The sequence below is a fragment of the Passer domesticus genome, chromosome 1 (assembly GCF_036417665.1).
Source record: "Passer domesticus isolate bPasDom1 chromosome 1, bPasDom1.hap1, whole genome shotgun sequence".
Lineage (NCBI taxonomy): Eukaryota > Metazoa > Chordata > Aves > Passeriformes > Passeridae > Passer > Passer domesticus.
This window is the reverse complement of record NC_087474.1, coordinates 90,779,149-90,803,000: the sequence shown is the minus strand read 5'-3', so window position 1 is coordinate 90,803,000 and position 23,852 is coordinate 90,779,149.

Here is a 23,852-nt window from a genome sequence, read left to right as displayed (position 1 = left end):
CATGTTCATACCATATTTCAAATATATTTTATGTCATGGCTGTTAACTGATAAAGAAATCGAGGAAACTTGGAACTATAAAAAGGAAATGTTTAAATTGAAAAATCTTAAATATGATTACCAGTTGGTAGGGAAAAGAGTCCGTCCAGGGAGCTGACTGGCTTTCTGAATACTAAAAAGAAAAAAGCAAACACTAAAGGGAAGTGTGTGTCAGAGAACAGATGCGTTGTATAAATTGGATTAAATCAGGCAAATGGGCAAACAGAATCCATACTGTACATTACAAGGATAAGTAATGATAAATATCCTAGTTTTTCTCTGAAGAGTTTAAACAATGTCTATTTGATATTGAAATAATATTTGATATTGAAAAATATAAAAAAAGTCTTTGATATTGAAAAATAAAAAGAGCTAGGTACATGTGTAGTGTACATGCAGTTTACACTCTCCTTCATTGTCAGCAGCTAAATTCAAACATTCAGTCTACATTTATACCATTTTTACTGTGTACACAGCACAGTTCTTGGATCAGATGGGATAGAATTTCTCATAAGTATCCTTTTTATTGTGTAGAGAGACCTGACCAGGACTAAAGAATCCTTTGAGCCTTTACAGTAGAGAATCTTACAAATATATGCTTGTATTTGAAACTATTTTTGAAAAGGGCTGATGCAGCTTGCTGAAAGTGAAGACATGGCAAAGTTGAAGCTTTTGCCTGTTCAGTGGTTCTGCATCTTCAAATATGCTGTTTTAAATTCTTAAGTTTAAAGTAGCATTGTTTGGTGCTGTGCTGGGAACTGGCAGTGCTGAAGAGCCCAGCAGGCTTTTCGCAGGGCTGCCAGCACAGCCTCATGATACAGCAGAGCTCTGCCTGCCAGCAACTCCTTTGCAAATGCATACCCTGACTCCTGTCCCCTCTGGACTACAAGATTTTTTGCCCTGGTCCTAAGCCGTCACAATTAATAACTGCAGCAGTACACATAACAGGAGTGCAATTTGCAGCATGCCAGACTTGATATTTCGCAGCCCCGTGACAAGCACACGACGTGTTTATCAGGGCACGGCATAGGCTCTGAGCACAGAAGACATCGTTGAGTATCTTAGAAGACTGCATAACAAAGAAGAGGACAATTTGGGACCAAACTGTAAATCAAGGACTGTGGCAGAAAACACCCATGTTTCCCCATGGAAAGAATTATCTGGCTCGGTCCAAGTCAGAGCTGTGTGGATAACCAGAAGATTAAGTGTCCAAACAGGGAATGAATTAACTTGGCAAAGACATTTGAACAATTACACAAATCATCTTAATTTCGGACACTAGCATTCCCAGACTACGTAAGCTTGGGCTCCTGAGCGTGCCTTGATCTGGAGAGAGGGGGGAAGGCTTGTGCACCTGATATGATTCAAAACCAAGGTTAATTCTGCTCAAGCCTCCATGGACACAGCAAATTAGGCATACTCAAGACCTAGGCCCTCTGTACTCAGAAGGTTTTCAACTCACAACTTGCTTTTCAAGCTGCAAGTGGCATTTTGGCATAATTATCAGTTGTCATTTAAGAAGGAGGAACATTATGTTTCCATGCTTTCCTAGTTTGAAGAGGGTTGAACCACACTCTTGAAGTTCCAGGAAACTCATTTCTTCATTTGAAGGACCTTGAAATGCTCCCTGTCCACAGATCTGTCTACAAGAGTCATGGTACTAAAGAGAGACAGAAACAATTAAAAAAACTGGAACATGACTCAGGCAAAAAGAAAATTCTTTCTTGGAGAGAACTGTGAGTTGCACCTATTAAACTATTGTTATAAGACGTAATACCTTCAAGTATAAAATCACTCATGAAAGAAAATGAAAAACACAGATTAACAAGATTAAAATGTTAGAGAAATTCCACATGGATTATCCTCAAGAACTGGAGAAAGTTACAGAGGTTTAAGAGGACTTTTTTTTAAATCCTAACCAAAGACAGGTGGGTTTTCATAATTTATTTCTGATATTTCATCCCTCTCACCTAGCTCCTTCTTCTGCTATATTAGTATTTCTATCCATTCTAACATAAAAAATATGCTTAATTAGATTATTGTCAGAGTGAACTAGCCATGACAAACCAATAGATTGTCAGATCTATTAAAATGACTTTTTAAAATGAAAAAAATCTCTTTTTTGAACTTCTAATGAGCAGAGAAGTCAGATGAAATTCATTCACATGCTGCAAAAGCCAATTCTGGTAATAATTAGGATTTTAAGTTGCTTTATTTGCATGCATATATTTCCTCTCATCTGGAAGCATTCCGATGTACTGATTAATTGAGTATAAAAATCTAATTTGGAATAGACATGGAAGGAATTATTAAAAAAGCTAACCTTGATGCCCTCATGTAACATTAATTACAGTTGAAACACACCAGTTATGCCTATTAACGAGTAAAAATTTTATCATTCAAAAATCCTTGTCCATTGCAATATTTCAAACTCAATCATTATTTTCAGCATAGAAAATTTTAGATAAATCTCTCTATGTTGAAAGTAAAGGAAAGTAGTTCCATAGCCAAGGTAAGAATCACAAAGTTGGTACATTTTTCTTGTACGAACTATTTAATCTCTTAAGCTTAGAATTCACTTGAGAAAACATTTATGAGTATAGTGACTATCTTTGTCAATTCATGCATTTTGGATGAAATTAAACATATCAATGTATATATCTGTAAACCCAAACCCCTTCAAAACAGAAAAGTTCTTCAAGTTTTCTGGTTAGAAACAAGTACAACACAAGGGACATTAAAGAAAAATGCAGTGAATGAATTGCTCTTTCTATTCTGCTCATGTATGCAGCTTTCACTTCGGTCATTAAATGACAGTCTTGATCCATGAGTCTTCTTTCCTTCCTTCCTTCCTTCCTTCTGCCTTCTGCCTCATGGGAGAGAGGAGCGGGTGAGGGACTGGGTGGGTGTTTGGCTGCTGGCCAGGGTTAATGCAACACAGCAGCCAGAGAGCCACTGGAAGGGTGCACAATGAACTGTTGTCTGTATCCCAAACTTTTGCATAAACAACTTCCAGCTTTCCCTATTAAACTGTATTGCTGAGAGGGCTTTTTCTTGGCAGAACCAGAATTCTGTGCCTTCTTTTCCGGTTGTGCCTGGAGATGCTGCTTGCAGGGCAGCCACAAGCAAAGAATATGGACACACATAAGGTCCCTCACTGATCTGTTCATGTCCCTGGCAGCCCCTGGGGCCCAGTGCTGTTCTTTAACCAAAGAGGCAAAAGAGTTGGGTGTTAATAAAGCTGATTTACAGCCTATTGCACCTGTGGCCATATACCAAATCAGCCAATTGGTTCCTCAGAGGAAACACCTCAGGAGTGATCTACTGCCATGTGGACTTATGCCATAGTGCTAAATACGCCAGCTGCATTTTGGTTTGTGGACAGCCATATTCTGGGCTGCATAAAAAAAACAAAACAACCATAATCAGCAGAGGTGATTCCAGCCCTCTGCTCTTGTGATACCCCACCTGGAGTCCTGTGTCCAGCCCTGGGGACCCCAAAAAATCTACATGGACCTGTTGGATTGAGTCAAGAGGAAGGTCACAAAGATGATCAGAGGCCTGAAGCACCTCTCCTGTGAACACAGGCTGAGAGTTGGGGCTGTTCAGCCTGGAAAAGAGAAGGCTTCAGGGAGACCTTGTAGCAGCCTTACAGTTCCTGAAGGGAGCCTAAAAAAGGGAAGGAGTTTTTATAAGGGCACGGAGTTATAGGACAAGGAGAAACAGCTTCAAACAAAAAGAGAGTAGGTTTGGATTGGATAGTAAAAGAAATTCTTCACTGTGAGGGTAATGAGGCACTGGAACAGTTGCTCAGAGAGGTTGTGGATGCTCCGTCTCTGGAGGTGTTTAAGGCCAGGCTGGATGGGGCTTTGATCCACTTGGTCTAGTGGAAGGTTTCCCTTCCCATGGCAGAGAGACTGGGTCTAGATGATCTTTAAGGTCTCTTCCAACATAAAACCACTCAAGGATTCCATGATTTTATGACTATGACTCTGAAGGGAAAGGGTGAGCAAATCACAATGATTTAATGATGCACACACTCTAATATTATCTTCTGTTTGGAATATTTGCTTCTGTAAATTACTTACTTTATGTTATGGTATCTCTATTTCAATTAGTATATTGCTGATTAAATTTTAGTGCCAGCAGAAAAAAAGAGCTCTATGTTTGTTGCTCTCTGGGTAGCACTTCAGGTTGAAATATTCTATAAAAATTGTGCTGAGGTTTTCAGGCCAAAAAAAAAAAGACAGAAATAACAAGAAAAGGGAAATCCTGCCAGTCTGAATTTAGCAACACTCCTTGATCAACTTCTTTCATCAACATATAAATTTTAATTCAGAGCTTTGGAAGCTATTCTGAAATTCTATAGGAATTGAAAATTGACTAGAACTTTTTATTCAGTTATTGATTTTCAAATAGATAAGAAAATATAAAATTGTCAAAAACAAAGAGTTAAGTTCCATTACTAATGTCTGCTGGTGACAAAATAGTCCTTTCCATAACTATGTAAGAAAGTTGGGCAGGGAGAACTAAATGTTGAAACTAAATCTGTTGAAAGAGCAAGCTTCATATAACAATGGGTAGTGGTGAAACAAGCTGCTGCAGGGATGCACTAGACCCAGTCTCCCAGGTACATCCAACCAGGACAGTTTTCCTTTAGGTTCTCCATAGGTGCACTAAACTTTATTCTCTGAAATCTTGTGCTGTTGTTAGGATTTGGGTGGCTCAAACAGTCCTGTGGGCAGGAAGGAGTCATTACACCTGCATCCTCTAGCAGGATCTGCTCCTTTTCAACACACAGAGTCAGCTGCATAACCACGTTACTGAATTAACAATAGATTTTCATATATCAAATTGATACACAACAGGTCCTTAGAAACCAGTTACAGATTGTTATTTAGACAAAGTGCTTGTTTTATTGTGATGTCATAACTAATGCTTTAGCAGAACATGTTTGAAGACCTTGGTAGAAATAAAGTATTTGATGTATGGTTCACACATTCCCTGCCCTCTAGTTATTCTGAAAATCCTTATGCCATTTTGAGAGACAATCGGTTTAAAACTTGAAATCTAAGTAAGAAAAAATGACTAAGTATCATATTAGGACATAAATAAATACATAAATATTACGTGTGAATACAAGAAAGTGGTGTAACAGTTTGTTGAGGAAGTTCTAGTTAAATCAAACCTACAAATATGAATTATACATTATACATGAGTATATGTATAATGTATATATGAATTATACATTGTTATACAAGCTTTTTTTTGTTTGTTTTTCAGAAGAAAATCCTTATTTTTCCTCTTGAAAAGCTAAGATGGATAATTTTTTTGGTGGTCCACCTGAAGCGAGCTAGAATTTGAGGAACTGAATGGAAATGCAGCTGTGGTTCCTGTCCCAGCACTGCAGCACCTGGCTGTGAAAGGAGGTGACACCTCTGCTGTGACGGCAGCACTCCTGCTGGTGTGGAACCACCCTGGGCACAGGCTGGGCCAGACTGATGGTGCAGGAGCCAACTTCCAAGACTGTGAATAATTGCCTCATCAGGGAGGCTGAACCTGGGAAAAATCCAAAGGGTGTGGGGAAATGGGAATAAAATAAAAAAGAGTTAGGTAGAGAAGAGAGAGAAGAGCCTTAAGTAAGAAGAGGTCATGGCCCAGAGGACAATAACACCAAAGAATGAAGGTACAGGAAGGTGAAAGACTGAACAAGACTTAAGATTTCTAGCCAGTATAACTCAAGTCTACCCAAATAGGTGTAAAGTTCACTCGTTGAGCCTGTCTTTTCAGTGGTTAAGTCAAAAAAAAAGAAGAAAACTGTTTTTTTCTTGCCAGTAACTCTTTTTGGGACAATTAAAAGGGACCTTTGAAAAAAAAATAATCTAAACTTCCAAATCTGTTATCACACATGTTGCTAAATAGATATCACAGTTCTGATACTAGAAAAGAAATTTCACAGTGAAGCTGTTTTAGCAGTGGAACAGCTTGCCAAGGGAGATAGTGAAATTTCCATCATTAAAGATGTCAAAGATGTCCTTGTTTGGATGTGGCTGTGAGCTACCTGTTTTAGCTTCAGTAGTGCACTTGCTTGAAACAGAAGGCTTGATGGAAGACCAGCAGAGGTCTCTTCCAATCTATATCATTTTGTGAATGCAATATGCATTTTCTGGGGGAGCTTCTGGGGGATTTTCTATTGGAACAGAAAAAAAATCTAAAACCTGCATGCATCACAGTCAAGCAGACAAAAGTTTCCCTTAGTCCTGGCATTTCTTCTCTTCACAGCCTTGGTTTGATGCCTTCTAGTAAGAATTCTTTTAGACCCTTTTCAGTCTCAGCCTTACACTTCAGCAATGTGATCTCTGCTTTATGTAGGTGTTGGGCTGATTTGGGCTGTGCAGCAGAAAAGGCAGCGTTGTTCTGATTCATTGCAGCTACTCAAGTCAATGAAGAATGCTTTGTAGGAAGAAAAGAAGTTTCCTTGAGGCCTGGAGAACTAGAACTTATCCGTGCTAGTCTCACTGACCTCAACACACTGCCCACTCAGGGTAAATTTTTGACAAATGTTTTCCTAATTTTCAATATGTACAGCTTCCCATCCAGGATCTATTTTATGGAAGTGCTGGGTACAGGACAAAAAAGCAAATGCATCTAAGAATTTTTGCACAAGCAGAGATTAAGTAAATTTAGTATCATTCAATATAGAAAAGAAATAATTGCATGAGATAGTATAACAATGTCTATAATGTCATGATGCCCTAAAAAAGATGAATAGGGAATAATTGACTATTTTCAACAAAAACTAGAGTAAACATCAAGAGAAATTATCAAGCTGCAGATCAGAAGAAAGAAAAGGACTTCTTCCACAAAAGCTGTAGTTAAACTATAGAATTCTTTAACCCCAGAAAGCCATACTGGCTCAAATATATATATAATTCATAAAAACGATTAGACAAATCCAGACAAGGTCATCCATCAAAGGTTATTACAATGAAAAAATACAAAGATAGAACTTTGACTTGGTAAGTCCCTCAAATAAATGATTTAGCTTGAGAACATCCATTTTGCCTGCTGACTTAAGTACACCCATGCTAAACTTTGTCATCTATTCACAAGGACTACACAAACACTCTGGGCTGAAAACAACTGGCCTGTGCCTAACAAATAGCAGTGTTATCTGCTTTGACCAGATGCAAAGATAGATCCTATGATTTCAGTGCCCCTTCACTTTACACAAAGGATGTGACATGTTGCAAAACAGACTCACTGCATTGCTGTGAATCCAGTCATACTGAAGCCCAGGCTTTGGAATCCTGGAGCAGAGCCAGATATAATGTTTAAAAAAACCCAAAAAAACACGAGGAAATGTGTTATCAAAATAGAAGTACCAGATTTGGGAGATTGAATTTACCACTGTATCCAAAGCATTTCCTGTTCTTTCTTTTGCTGAAGTTACAACTTGGCTTCAGCTTTTTTATTTACAATGGTATAACTGAAGGATAATGAAACATGGTTTGTTTTCACATAATAAGTGGATTTCCTAGCATTTGACAGAACAGTATCACTCTGTACTAGCCCTGTTCTTATTCTCTTTCCCAAACTTTCAGTTCTGGCTGCTGATGTATGTAAAACACATTTTTGTCTTCACACTTGGAACAGTAACTGTCAGTTTCACTGAGGGTTTTCCATTACCACTTTAGTAAAAAATTTACTAACATTGCAAAGAAACAATTAAAATGCTTTCCCCTAACTTTTTCTCTTATATTTTGGGACAGGAGAAGTATTGTTTTTCCTAAGCAACCACAGTTTTCCATGTATGCAAAAGCTTTTGCAGTTTCAATATATAAAAGTTTAAAAATTCCCATACTTCGTATAAATGTCTTGTTATTTTGAGATCAAGTTCAGTGCTCTTGCTGCTACTTTGAACCATTGCATTGCACTCTCCCCAGGTCAGCACCAACATTCCTCTCAAAGTTGTTCAGGGACAAACGGGTTGTAGGAATTAATGAAACCAGAATGCAAAAAGAATCTAGAGGGAGCCATCTCTCTTCTCTGAGGTATAAGGACTGCTTTTAAAATGGGGTGGGACTGTGGATAGACGCTCAATATCCCTCTTACTAAAAAGTAATAAGAATTGAAAATCTATCAAAGGAACAGAAATGAATCCCAGGATGTGCCCATTTGCATCTTTGGACTCACAAATCTTCCCGTGAGTCTAGCCCTAGGTGACAAAAGGGCTCATCTCTGATACTGGCTGTTCAAAAGGTCACACAGGTAACACATTAGAGAGACATGCACCCCCATGCAGAGGTATTTCAGATCTATAGCAAAACAAGCATGGTGTTAAACACATCAATGACATCCCATCGTGCTGCTGACTGCTGTGCTGCTTCTCCTGCCATGCTTTTCTCCCTGGAAATCTCTTCCAAATGCCAAAGCATCCAAAGAATTTGCTGGATATTACCGGCTCATTTATTTCATAGGACCATAGGCCAGCAGACAGCCCTGTCTAAAGCTGTGTTGGAAAGGTTTTAATTCTCTTCACTGAAGCAAAGGTTCCTTCACTGGTCTGAAGCTTTTCAGGCAGTTTTTACACCTGCAGGATTCAGAAAGGCCAAAATCAGATGATATTGGTGGTCTCATGCAGGGCAGACAAGACCATAGTAGACTCAAGAATAGTGCCTCATTCTGGCCTGGATGTGAACCCAGGCATTACTGTACAGCATTTTCTCTGAAGAATGTTTCTCATGCTAGCTCCTGGGACCCAGAGAATGCATCCCCAGAGTCCTGAAGGAATTGGCTGATGTAGTTGCCAAGCCACTTCCCACAATATTCAAAAAGTCATGGTGGTCAGAGGAAGTCCCAGATGACTGGAAAAAGGGAAATATTTTTAAGAAAAGAAGAAAGGAGGGCCTTGTGATCTACTGAACTGACTGCCTCACCTCTGAGCCCAGGAAGATCATGGAACAGATCTTCCTAGAAGCTGTGCTAAGGCACATGGAGGAAACTGAGGTGGTTTGAGACAGACAGCACGGCTTCACTAGGGGGAAATTCTGTCTGAGCAAATTTGTTTTTTTATGAGGGAGTGACTGCATCAGTGAACAAGAGAAGGGCTACAGAAGTAATTTCTCAGATGTTCTGTATAGCCCCTGGCATGGTCCCACACAAAATCTTAGAGTCACATCCAGAAGGTAGTGGTCAACAGCTCAGAGTCCCGATGGGCACCACTGACAAGGGATGTTCCTCAAGGGGTCATACTGGAACCAGTGTTATTCAATATCTTTGTTAATAGACACAGTGATTAAGTGCTCCCTCAGCTAATTTGCAGATGACACCAAGCTGAGTGGTGCAGCTGCCACACCTGAAGGACAGGATGCCATCCAGAGAGGCCTGGATAAGCTCAGGAAGTGGGTGCATGGGAATCTCATGACGTTTAACAAGACCAAGTTCAAGGTGCTGCACCTGGATCAGGGCAACCCCCAGTATCAGCACAGGCTGGGGATGAACAGATGGAGAGCAGCCCTTCCCAGAAGGACTTTGGAGTGCTGGTGGATGAGAAGCTGGACATGAGCTGGCAAAATGTGTTTGCAGTCCAGAAAGCCAAACAAGTCCTGGGCTGCATCCAAAGCAGTGGGGCCAGCAGGGCCAGGCAGGGGATTCTGTCCTTGTGCTCTGCTCTGGTGAGACCCACCTGCAGTGCTGCAGCCAGCTCTGGGGTCCCCAGCATAGGGGGGACATGGACCTGTTGGAGTGAGTACAGAGGAGGCCACCAAGATCAGTTAAGGGATGACACACCTCTCCTGCGAGGAAAGGCTAAGAGAATTAGCCTGGAATGGAGAAGGCTTTGAGGTGACTTAATTGTGGCCTTCTAGTGCCTGAAGGGAACTTACAGGAAAGATGGAGCAAGACTATTCATGAGGGTATGTAGTGACGGGGCAAGGAAGAAAGGACTGAAAGACAGTAGGTTTAGATTGGATATTAGGAAAATTTCTTTGCTGTGAGGGTGGTGAGGCACTGGAAAAGATTGCCCAGAGAAGCTTTGGATGCCCTATCCCTGAAAGTGTTCAAGGTCAGGCTGGGTAAAGCTCTGAGCTACCTGGTCTAGAGGAAGATGTCTCTGCCCACAGCAGTCGGGGTGGAACTAGGTGATCTTCAAGGTTCCCTTTCAAACCAAACCATTCTATGATTCTGTGATAGACTACATTTTGTCTATTTAATTAAGCTATAATTAAGACAGTAAATAAAAGAATTATGTTAACAGCAGGAATGAGATAAACTAGCTCACTGTTAAAAACAATTGAAAGCAGATACTTTTTTTGGTAGACTGTAGCCTAGGCAGCAAACTGTTGCTTGTAACACATTTTCTATTATTCTGTGAATTATCCAAATCTACGAGAGAGTGAAATGTGATCCACTAGTTTGTGAGCAGAAGCTCTCAGGAGCAAATCTACTTGAATTACAATTTCTTATTCAAAGAATACTTGCTGTAAAATACTTAAAATTTTGTCAGAGCAGCTATTTGAAACCAGGTGAGCAATCTAAACAAGTAGAGCAATTGATATTCTCTGTAGATTGACAATAAATTTATTAAAGTGTCTTTTGATGTGGTCAGAACTCCTTCCATAAAACCTCTGTTTTCACCTTGACATGATAGATGTTCCATAAGGAAGGCTGAGGAACAGGAAAAGCTGAAAATCCTGAATTCAGTGCACCATTGAAGAGTTAAGTGACTGCACTTCCGGAGCAGGTTCTGTGAGAGCCAGCCCTTAGATTATACCAGCTCCTGATGCCTACCAGGTGGCACAGGAGAAAATCTGCTCAGGAAGGGCTCTAATTTCTTCTTAGGCTTCCTCCAACCTAAATGAGTCCTTTGGACCATTATGAGTTAGACTCAAATCATGAGTAAATCTGATTGTCAAAATATTGTAGAAAGTTAGGATGAAGCTAATAAAGAAGTTCAGGTGTCTCAGTAGTTCAGCCTATTGTCCTGTAGATAGCAGGGCTTCCTGAGGAGTTTGTCAGAACTGGGCTTTAACTGCTCATGGCAGACATTTCCAGAGCCTAATTTCCCATTAACCAGAGAAAAAAGGCAATGAAAATAACTATTAGAGATGAACAAACGTATAAGCATGGCCTCAGGCACAGAAAAACTCTGTTGATCTGAGACATAATTCTGTCTCTGAAGCTCCAGAGCTGTCAGAAAATAAGCTAAATTAGAGCTTTTGTAGTGCAAGAAAACAAAATTATATGCCATTTTGAAAGATTTTTTTGTTAAATGGATAAGCTGCCTTCCATCATAATTTTCTCTGTCTAAACCAACATAAACAGTGTGTAGAGCCCCAGATATTGGCTAAGTACTTAGGTCTACTAAAGTTAATATTATGGACCAAATGTTTCACTTGATGCAATTATAACACCTGATGAAAGTTCTCAGATCAATACAATGTTATTGTTTCAAAGACACAAGACAAAAAGCATTGTCTGAGAAACATTTTACTTTGAGAAAAATATATTAAGACACCTTGCTCCCAGTGCAGAAATAAATACATAAAGACAGTCAGACAGACATATTCTGTTTTATTGGCACTAATTACTTATAGCTTATCTTGTAATTCTATAGAACGTTTTCTGAGGACCAATTTATGTACAAACATATGAAGTATGCAAACACAATCTAAAATGCAAGAGCTTTCAAGATAGCTTTAAGTATCATCCCTTCTCTTTTGCCTGGTGATTAAAAGTAAAGCAGAATTAATAGACATGAATATTCAGCCTGCTCTGTCACATACATTTAAAATAGATTCTTCCTAAAGAGATCTGGGATGGAATGCAAAATTTACTGAAATCCACATCATTCTCTGCAACTTAAAAGTGAGCAACCCACATCATAATAGACCAAGGCAAACTGCTACATGTTTTACATTAAGTAAGCTTTTTTTTGTGGCAAACTTTTCAGTCAAAGAAACTAAGGAACAGCTGACCTTTTAAAAGACTTTTTGGTTACTGTTGCTGACTTCTCAGACTAATCGAGCACCTCATTGAAATCTAAGGTCTTGTCTATTTCTACTAACCTTCACTCAGGCATCCAAAAAAATAACAAGTATATTTAAAGGAAACAAACAAGTATATTGTAAGGAATATGCTGAAACAAACAACAAAAAAACCCCATAAAACCAACAATAAAAACCTCCCAACAAAAGAACAAACCTCTTGTGACATTTTTGTTAGGATAAAAGCTGCTAATTATCTACATGTATAAATGGACATCTATTCAAAGCACTACAAATATATCACATTAGTATGCATTACTTATTTAATACAAGTTGTAGATAAAATGGACACTGTAGTGACCAAGCCAAGACTTCCTTGAGGGCTTCTGACTTTTCTCATAAAATGAATTAACTAACACTGAATATTAAAGACATAAAAGTGAGATTTTTTTTCTTTTACTCAGTATAGAATTGATATTTAAGGTTTTCTTTCCTTTAATCAAGAAGATTCTGGTTTTATTACCCTTCACCTTCAGCTCCCAAGAATTCATTATCAGATTTTGCCATTTCTGCAGTATAAAAGTGTTTACAGATGGAGCTTGTATGAAATCCTGTGACAAAAAAGGGTAAATTTCACATAAAACACAACAGAAGGACAATCACTGCCATCTTAGAATAATGTTTGTTGTAGAAAAAGGTGACACCAGCAAATTGTTTCAGTGCTTGTGTCTTAGTTATCAACAGTGCCCATGACTTGACTTATCTGTGTAACCAGAGGCTCAGTTCAGGGATGCAGAGTCAGATGGATTTTTCGTAATCAGTAAGACAGTGTGATAGCACAGAATCATATTCTTTTGGAACAATAAAAAAGGATGTGGGTCTGCCTGTAGGAATACCTCACTATGAATATGAAATCACAGAATAATGACTGGACTGTGAGCAAATGTATACAAATGCTTTTCTTCAAAACCATCTTTTCTTCAAAATCATCTCTTTTCTTCTCACTAGATTTCCTGCTTGAAACACAGATGACTTCTTACCCCACCAGATCTAGTTTTCAGAGGATGAACAATCTTGTGTTTAGTGAAAGTGCTTGTGGCCAAAATTCTATCATGAATACACAGAATCATTGAGGAAGGGAAATTTTTCCTTCCATCCACTTGGAATTTTCATTCTTCCAGCCTGAGTATTGTCTTCACTCTTTTCTTTGTACCCCTTTGGGCAGAATAACATAACAACTGGATTCCCTGAACCTCTCTTTAAGCTAAACAATCAAATTCCCAGCTTCTCACTTTATATCATGTGCTCCAGCCCCTCAGCCATCTCATTCTGGCCCCCTGCTAGGATAACTGCAGTTCGGTAGTGCTGCAAAGTCTATAGCAGCCATTGCCTTTTGATTTATTCGTGCCTCTTGCACTGTCCAGCTGTGCAACTCTGAGAGGACCAAACCACAGGGGTTTTTTTCTCTTGCCGCTTTGTTAACTATGTCCTTTTGGGATGTGAATGCTTACAAGTAGGAATTGCTTCTATCACTTGTATGTACCAAGTGTGTTCCGAATATATCAGGATTCTGTTCTCTGTTGGCTTCTGGGCATTGCTACAACAGAAAAAGCAATAATACTTATCCACAGTAAGCACAAAGGGGAAAAATATTGCAATGGGACAAAAAGAGAATGACTTAATCATAAATAAAAGCCAAAGTATGAAGTGGGGAATGATTTATTGAGCCCAGATGGTTATTGGAGCAAAAGCAGAAGTCCATAGAAGTTGGAAAACCCACCCATTTTTGCTTCACTGCCTGAAGCTGCCATTATTGTACCTTCTACAGTCACTGGACAAAGATGTAGATCTTAGGAATCACGTCTCCCAGTTCCTTTAGCCTGGAGTGCTTTCTGCAGGATGGGTTTCACCAGAAGACACAAAATCCTCTGGTTTTATGCCACCTGATCTTACCTCAGAATGCTGGTCTTGTGTTGTCATAAGTATAATGGCTGAAGACAAAATCAGGCTGTAGTTGTGATGTGTCTTTCAAAAGGTTCCTGTGGTGCCAGATTTTTTTATCTCATTGTGAAAAATAGGGCCTCTCCTTTTTTCAGTTGACTCACTGAAAGGAGATTAACCCCAATGGTTCTCAAGTCCAGGCAGGATATCTGGGTTGTTATTCATGCTGTTACGCAAGTGATATTGGTAATCTCATTCATGCAAACAGGTGGCCAGCTGAAGAATATAAAATGCCATTAAGTGGAGTTTAATGTTCCTTACTGTATTGTTCAAGGGTAAACAAACTTTTATCACTAAATGCAACTTTATCTGCGTTACTAGTCATTTAGAATTTTTATAAGCGTACTTATTTCATATTTCTTAGTGAAGCAAGCAGAAATTGTGTACAAATTCAAAGCACAGTGAATGAGAATATTGTTAGTTACCATACTTTTTCTCCCAAAGTTTTTCCATTTTTTTTCTCTAAAGGGTTAAAGGAAATTTTCTTATTTCCAGTTTCTAAATGAAGTTTTGGAAGCATATTCTGTTGTTTATTTCCCAGTTTCTCAGGGTTAAAAATGGAAAAAAAAAAGTTGAAGAATCATTAGTGGAAATGTGCCGGGGTTGGCTGTTACTTGTCTCTGCTTTAGCACAGGAAAAGGTGGTTCTGGGCAGGCCACGCTCTCGAAGAAGGAGTCTGGACTCTTGCTTTTGGTCTTCAGTTGAGTTTATTGTTCCTTATCTACAAAGTTTTTCTGTCTGTCCAGCCGAGGTCTGATCGGCAAGACAGCCAAGGGCACTCTCTCCCGCCCACGGGGCAGTTGTCTCTTTTATAGTGAAAACTATGTATTAGATATTTACCTTCTATTTCCAATACTTTTTGCCCTTGTTGGCAAGTGCACCTTCACTATGAACCAATCCACACATGCCAACATCATCCTGAACATGGATGCCAAGGAGAAGAAAGAAGAAGGACAGGGCACGCCCAAATCCCTCCATCTTAGAACCCCTGACCCCCATGTACAGAATTTCAAACCCCCCTGTACAACATACAAAACCCCCCTGTACAGTGCTCCAAAGTTTTTCCCTTCACCCTGTGATTCCTACTACTATGCTACTTAAACTTTTGTGACCTGTAATTCTTCATATAAGGTTGGCAATTTGCTCCATGAATTAAGATTGAATTTTCAGGTGTCTTTGGCTTCCTGCCAGGGTCTCCGAGCCCCTGCCAGGGCTTTGAGACATCCAGGGCATCCAGAGATGTCCTGGGTCCCGACAGAAATGCACAGAAATAGATCATTAAAATTACTGCTGGTAGGAAAAGGTTTGTTCACTTTCATTTTTTCCTGTGTTTCGTAAATAAAAAGCTTGGACAGTCTCAATGGCTAAAGTCATAGAAGTAATTAAATACTCATCCTCCATGTTGGAGTTCAAAGCCCAAGTTCTTACTTTCTCTCATACAATTAACATATATTTAAGCCAGTAGATTAAAAGACATGGAAAAATAATGGACTTGTCCTGGAACAAAATTGAAGATCGAATTACTAAAAGCAAATGAACACAAAACCCAAACAGAAAATCCCCTCCAATTCAATTTATTTGCTGTTGAGATTCTCTTGGGTAAATTCAGAAAATGTGATTCAACTTCTGCCTATTTTAAATTATAAAGTTCCATGTAATAGGGTAAAAATGATATGTGGGGTTTCTGGGTTGCTTTCTCATAGTGTTTTTTGACACAAAAAGGTACAGGATTCCTGACTTTCCTAATCTGAAAATTTTGCTTGCAGAATTTTCCTTATGGTCTGGATAAAAACCTGCAGCTTTTCCTTCCACAAATAAATAAAATCATACAGCATTTTTTTCCCCTTGGAATTATCTATATTGCTCTAAAAATTCCATGAACATACAGCAGTCTCTTTTAAATTAACAACTTTTAATGCTTCTTTGGTATGCTATGATAGAGTTGCCTGTTTTGTGAAATGAATAGTTCCATGGAAACATCAAATCAGTGCTTAGTGATGGCCAAAATCCATGGTAAGTACTGGTAAATTACTAGAGAAAGAATGGAGAATAAAAGATGCTGCTACGCTACTGCCATGAAGATCTCAAACTGTTCCTTGCCAACTTCCTCCTCTATACAACTTAACTGCAGAAAAGGCTATAGCGGGACTGGAAAACATATGGACATGGTAAACAGTGAAGATAAAGGGTGTAGGAGGCCTCTGTGAGGCAACTTGACAACTTCTCCAACTCTTCCATTTAGGCTGGAGATGACCAAGGTAAAAGAAAGTGTCCCAGAAAAAGTGTCCAGGGAGAGAGAGAGGCTACAGCTCACTGCTTCTACCAAAAAGCCCCTAGGAGCCGTCAAATAAGGCTTGTAAGAAGCAGGTTCAAACCAACCAAAGGAGGAGGTTCTTCACTCAGTGTTAAACTATAGAACTCTCTTGCCAGCAGCTGGTGAGGACTGATTGTTTGCCCAGCTTTGAAGGGAGAGGGGATAAAATGTATCTCTGTGTAAAAGAGATACATCCAGGGAGTGGTAAAATACAGAGAAGTCACTTGCGTATCTGAGAAGCTCTCTGGGTATCTGAGCTGCTGATAGGGAAGGCAGAGGTATGAGGCCATCCATGCCTGTGTGGCAGTGGCCAAAGAACTCCACTTCCTGCATAAGCACCCGCGACCTTCAATCTTTCCTCATATCTGTGGGTTTTCTCTCTGCCTTCTACCAGCCACTGCCAAGGCAAACCTTTAGCCCTGGCCAAGTTCACCGCATTTTGACTTTCCCTGGATTCTGCATTATTCATGGGTTTGTACCAGCCATGCAGAGTCTCTCTGCACACTGAATTTATGCAGCTCAAATTCGTCCTCTTGCTCTTAGTGTTGTTTAGAAGCCAACTGAGAGCTTTTTACACCTGTCCCAACTATCACTGCTGTCTGTCTGACTTAGCAGGGCAGCTGAGCCTCAGGAGCACTTTAGTAGGATGCTACAGATTCTGCAGGTGCCATTGGGAAGAAAGCAAAGGCAAAGGCGAAGTGAAGGGAGGACAGGTATTGTAATTGTGCCCATTCTGTTTGGTCTTGCCAAGCTCAAACTGGTCCTTACTGACTTGTGGAGGGTTCTCAGGAGTGGGTGTGCAGGTGCCATTGAGTGTATTCCACATGCCAAGCAGAAATTCACTCTTACACTTCTGTGGGCCCTGCTGGAACAACAGCTGTAGCTGTTCTCCCCAGGCCAACACCATGGGTACAAAAAAATTCAGATTTTTGCCATCAATGTGACACAAGGACTGAAGTAATGCTCATTTCCTCCATCTGGAGTCACAAAATCATGGATTTATAGAATAATACTGGTTGGGAGTCACCTCTGCAAGTCTACTTGTCCAACACAACATTCCTCACCTTCCTGAAAAAAACCAAAATTAAAACACAGAATTTAGGCTTCAAGGTCTCATCACTCTTCTTGGCATTTCTAGCCACCTCCTGAAAGTTACTTCTTGTTTAGTGCTTTGGCTTCTGTTAACATTTCTCAGGTGCACAATGCTGCCCACACATTGCATGGCTAAGCTCGTATCTAATTCAGATTTGAGAATTCATTTGAATTTGAACGGTACAGCAGCCAAAGAATTTCTGTCATAAGGAGGTTAAGGAGTGGATTGCAAAATGGTGAATGCAGAGTGTGTAATGCCCACATGGAGACAGGCTCACATCCAAGTAGAAAAGGCTATTAAATCATTTTAACACAGCAATATTTACAGCTGTGGAAGGCATGAAATATTTATATAAATACTATTCCAATAATAGGGAGCCAGAAAGGATGCTCTCTGCTTTCTTTGTAAGAAAAATTGAAGTGGTGTTTTATAACATGAATTTATTTTTGAAAGCTCAGTAGATCACATCATGTACGGTCTAACTGTATTCTTCATAAACTACAGATTTTCTCAGACACCATATATTTTCTTAAAGGATTTTGCACCATACTGTGTTATTTCTATCTTCTATTCCATGTTATTTTTCACCTTTTATGATGGTTCATCTGGTGAAATTTAAACTTTTAAGTGTGTTATTTCAAGTGAACCATGCCAAAAAATGTTACACAATGTAATTTGATACTTTTTCTATACCATTGAACTAGAGCAATTAAAATAAATTTAAATATTAAAAATCTAATTGCTTTCTGCTCTTATGTGTCTTGTGTGAAGTGGTACATTACGTGAAGGCAGGATGGGGAGGCAGAGTGGTTTTCAGATTCAACAGGTGTGCTTTGGTTCCAGTACCATATGGAAACAGCAGTCCTAAATTCCTCAGACAGTATTGGGTTGCTAATTTTGTACTCCTTGAGAGAAAGATTTAGCACTCATTGAGTGAAAGAGACTAATTTATGATTAAATAAGGTTCCAGAAGTATAATGGGAATAGGAAGAAAGAAAAGGGCGTTATGTTGACCAGCGCTGTAAACTTGCATTTTTGAAATATATTATTGCTCCAAAAGTAAAAATATACATTATTTAATCCTTCAAGAAAATAATAGTAAACAAACCTTGTTCATGACTTTTGCCAGCTAGCTGGTGATTCCCATTGGGAATGAGCATGAGAACAGAACAGAACAAAAACATGTCCTGTGTATGGTTGTATGGATGGGAAGGAGTTGAGTTTAAAGTTCCTGATTCATTCTAAAGGACTGAAATGTGAGTCTGAATGGCTGAGTATACAGAAAAAGATAAAGTGACACTATAATCAGAACAATTGGTATGTTTTCTTCATGAATTTGAAGTACCAAAGCAGTTCATACCACAGCAGGGTTTGTTTTTGTCTTACAGGACAGAAATTTTCTATTTTCTGTTAATTCTTTTTTTTTTTTTCCAGGAGAAATGATCTACGCTATCAAGGTATTATTTGATAACTTAATTGCTATGGATATTTCATTGTGTTTAGTCTCAACTCAGCACCTGCAGGTCTGAAAATTCTCTGGGACATCAGACTTAAGCAACAACCAGCTAAGTGCCACAATGTACAGCTTTATTTATTTATTTAAATTGAAAGTACTTTGAGGAAAGCCTATCAAAAAATGAAAGCCTATGTTGAGCTAAAATTACTGGATGCTGATCCTTGTCCACTTGTCTATACACTTATCTATATGCTTTGGCAAAGTAAGTCCACCAAAGAAAAATGGCTGGTAGATACCATTTTGAATTTGTAATTTAATAATCCTGTTCAACCAGCTCAATCCAATGTATGTCATTCCTTTTGGAAATTTCCTGCCACTTGTTCCCCTCTTATTAATTTTTAGCTCCTATATCAGACTACCGGGACTGTTCCAAGGAGAAAATTTTCTTCAGGTTAAATTGGCTGCAAACTTCCATGCTGATGAAAACATTAATGAAGAAATGACAACTTAAGTTTGGTATACCGTTACAAACTCACACATAAGAAATTTCCTAGAATTTTTTTTTTTTTTTTTTTTTTTTTTTTATTTTTTGTGGCACAGAAATGAGGGTATTTCACAGCCTGTCTACTCAGGTGTGAAGGATGAAAGTGGTTTATAAAGAGGGCAGTTATTTCACAGAAAAAGCATGTGGGATTTAAATATGCTTTTAACTGAACTGTTTTACATTCTTCGTTTTGCATTCACTTGTCACATTTGTTGTGCCAAGAGACGCTCTGAAAGCTCTCTTTAGCTAAGCATGTGTTGGTTCCACGTTTGTTATTTCAGATGTACCATTTTCCTTTTTTTTTGTTGTTATTAAGTTATATTGTTTCTTTTCCATTTTTACACACTTCTGCCACAAATAATATTGATAGGAAGCAGCTTGAATGCCTATGGATCATGACCTGAGGAGGGTAGCAGAATCCAGCACCCTTGACTTGCTGAAGAGTGGGGCTACCTTTGAACTTGACAGGGTTCAGGGAGGGTCTGGAAGGAACCTTAAGAGATTCAGCAAGTCCTGTACCTGGGAAGAAGGAACTGCTTGCAACAGCACAGGCTGGTGATGTTCTGGCTGGGGGAGCAGCTTTTCTGGAATGGGAGTCTTGGCAGCAGCAAGCTGAATATGAGGCAGCAGTGTGCTCTGGCAGCCAAACAGGTCAGCTCTCCCAGGGAGTGTATTAATAGGAGCGTAGCTGTCACACTGAGGAAAATTGCTGTTCCTTGCTGCTCAGTCTTCATCAGACTGCATCTCAAAATCTGCACCCAGCCTCGGGCCCCACTTATGCAAGAAAGACCTTGACAAGCTGGAGCACTCTGCAGAGGCCACCTGATCAGTGAAGGGATGGGAGCATCTGCCCTCAAGGAGAGACTGAGGGAACAGCCTGTCAGCCTGGAGAGAAGAAGGCTTGGGGTGGGACACCTGCCTAATGGCAGCCTTCTAAAACTTGCAAGTATCTCATCAAGAAAATGGAAGGAGGCTTTCCGCAGATGTGTGTGCCAGTGGGAAGAGAGAAGGTGTGTAAGTTGATAGAACAGAGATTCAGACTGGATGGAAGGAGATACTTTTCCAGCATGAAGACAGCCAAGCAGTGGATCAAGTTGCCTAAAGAAGTTATAGAGTCTTCATTCTTAGATATTTTCAAGGTCAGTCTGGGCAAAGTCTTAAATAGCCTGGTCTGACCACATAATTGATGATTTTTCGAATAATAGGTAAGACTGGATCACCTCCTGAGGTCACTCTTGACCAGAACTTTTCTATCATCCTATGATCAACCTAGAAACCTTCCTGAATCTGTGGAAGTGCAAATAAGTTTTTTTCCCCAATATTAGGACTGTTCTAAATATGGCTATTAACACTATGCAAATAGGTAATTTCCTTTTGCACAGAATTTTTCCCTGTATAATTACCTTCAGAGACTTAGTAACTCTTGGGTTATATAAAACAAACTATATTCACTGCTTTTTCCATGTGCTTTTAGTAACAGCATTACAAAAACTATTAAAATTAATTCCTGTGAATCTATTTTTACAAACTACTGTGGCTTCTGTTCTCCAATAATGATCCACAATTTTAATTATATTTGGCAGAGAAGGAAAATTGGTTTTGTGTTTACAGGCATTGTGGAGGAAATGAAATGTATTTTTCAGTTCACCATCTAATGCTTAATGATGGAACAGCAAAGTTGTTTTTTGGGGTTATTTTGGGTTTTTTGCTTGTTTTTTTTGGTTTGGTTTTTAGGCTTTTTGGGGGACTTTTTGAGAGGATTTTAACACATGTATCTCTCTGTCTAAAAATATTTCTTACCCAGATGCTATAGCTACACTGGGAGAAGAGGGCAAAACTTTCGATCTCATACTAGACAATTCTACTTGAAATGCACACTTGAGTGTTCATTAACTAAATACATGTAATAAGAGAAAAAAAGATAAACCTATTGGTTATGATATTAGTTTAGAAGACTGTACAAACAGACATCAGTACTTACTCCAGAGATGTTACTTTATAGAAGGTGGATCAGGTTAATAGAAACAAATGGGTAGCATCATTCACCCCAAGAATAAAATGTTGGCTATTAAAGCATCTTTTGATGCTTTAGGGATGTTGCAGATGTAGGAGGATGTCCTTAGAAGAAATCATGAAACTGGAAGGTGGGTCTTCTAGTGAATGCTCTGATTCTCTACCTGCCAATAGACACCAGCTCTTCTGTTTGTACTGCTTTTTTTGCTTCACTTATTATTTTTCATATTAGATCTCAGACTTTTTTAATCCCATCCCAAGTAATTTCTCTCTGGAAGTTATTTTAACCATTATTTCTAAGCACCAGTGCAATCCCAACAGAGAAAAAGAAAATAAAAGTGTACAAATAAACCCAAGATAATTTCTAAAGCATGAGTTCAGGAGACTAACTTGAAACAAGGGAGATTGGACAAAAATACCCAAGCCTCTCAGGCAGATCTTTGATTTGCCAAAATAGCTTTGTTCACCTTTATTCTAAAACACAAATACGTTTCAGTAAAATCCCATATTTTAGCGCCTTCCATTAAAATGCTAGTTCTTTTATGGTATATTACCTCATACTCAAAACTGTAGTTCTCTTTGAGAGCAACAGAAAACCTGCACAAGCTGAACAGGCAATGACAGATTTATAATGGTTGCAACTTGCAGCAGAGAGACCACAGATGCTCAGAAGAGTTAGAAAAGTAAGCACATGGTGGGTTGACTCCCACCAGCAGTGAAGCCACCATCCTGTTGCTTGCTCACACAACACCAGTGGGATCAGGGAGAAAATCTTAAGGGCAAAAGCAAGAAAAACTTGTGAATTCAAATAAAGACAGTTTAGTAAGTGAAGTAAAAAGAAGAAAACAAGTGCTGCACAGGCAGTCTCTCAGCATCTGTCTGACACACACAAGTTTGAGCACAATGTTATGTGTTGTGGAATATGGTCAGTCAGGGTCAGCTGTCCTGCCTGTGTGCCCTTCCAAGCTCTTCCCTACCCCAGCATCCCAGTCTACTCCCAGTCTGAGAAACAGAGGAAGCCTTGATGCTGTGCAAGCACTGCTCGGTAGCTGCTAGAGCCTTCAAACTTGTGTGATGGACTCCATCAGTTCTGAAGAGGCCGACACACGTGACTAGCTATTTTAATGAAAAATATTCCAGGATGTTCCAGAACAGGGATGATTTCTATGAAGAAATTCTCCTGACGGAAATAACTTCAATGATCCTGAAACAGAACAAAGATTTTAAGAAATAAAACAAAAAATTAAATACGTAGACATTTTCAGAAGCTTTATGCAAAATATTTGTCATAATACACAAAAGAAAGTAAAACAATTAGTGCCACCCACAATCTACACTTAACTCAGTTTCACAGATCATTCCTTAAAGCAGAATGAAACTATGGATTTTATGTAAATAAAAATTGACCTCAGTACATGAGCAATAACTGTGAGTACTTACTGGAGAATTACTTGTAGTATGGGAAGATAACTTTCAAAAATGAAAATGAACTCATGAAGTATTGATAACTTGATATCAAATAGCAAGAAGAAACATGATAAAAAGGAAGCAGTTATTTGAATAACTCCACCATTGAATAACTCCACCATTCTAAGCTCTATATATTTTAAAATAATTTTTCTGTCTTTCTATCTGTGATGATGGTGACAGAGATGCAGTCCCCATGTCTCTTCTATAACTTACACCCACTACATTCACAAACAGTAGAATTCTAGGACAGATTTTTTTTTAACACTGTTCTATTCAGCAAAATACTTCAGAATCCTGCATGTGAAGGGACATGACACAAACAACATCAAAAGTGAACCCATTAGCAAAAGGAATTGGCCATTACTTGATAATCACTAAGCAGTGCTATGCAATTCTCAAGTGGCCATAATGTGCTCTCCCTTGCTGTAGATGAAGAAAGGCAATCATAATTTCCCTGAACAAAGTAGATGGTTATCTGGGAGTGCCTGCCTGGAACTCTCAAAAAGAAGGAAATGTTCCCTCTTTTGTGTATGTGTGTTTTGAGCAAAGTTTTTGAGGCTTCAAATGCACCAAAAGCCCAGGTGGCTATATTGCTATCTCAAAACCCAATCTTCTTTTATCACTTTTCCAACTGGATATGGAAGTCTGTTTTGAATTGAGCTTTCAGACTTCCAGACTTGCAATGGTATAGTGATCATGTATCACATAATGTTGAATGTACTGTCTAGAACTTGGCTATAATTTCGGAAGTTATCCTTTATTTATACAACATTTATCATAGGCTTCAAGGCTTCTTTCTTCAATTAAAAAAACCTAATGTCATCACAATTAGCATAATGCAGCATTTGAATTGAATGCTTGGTCTCAGTTTCTGATTTCAGCACTCAGGTATAATATCCAAACATGAAGTTCCTCACAATGTCAGCTTTGTTATTG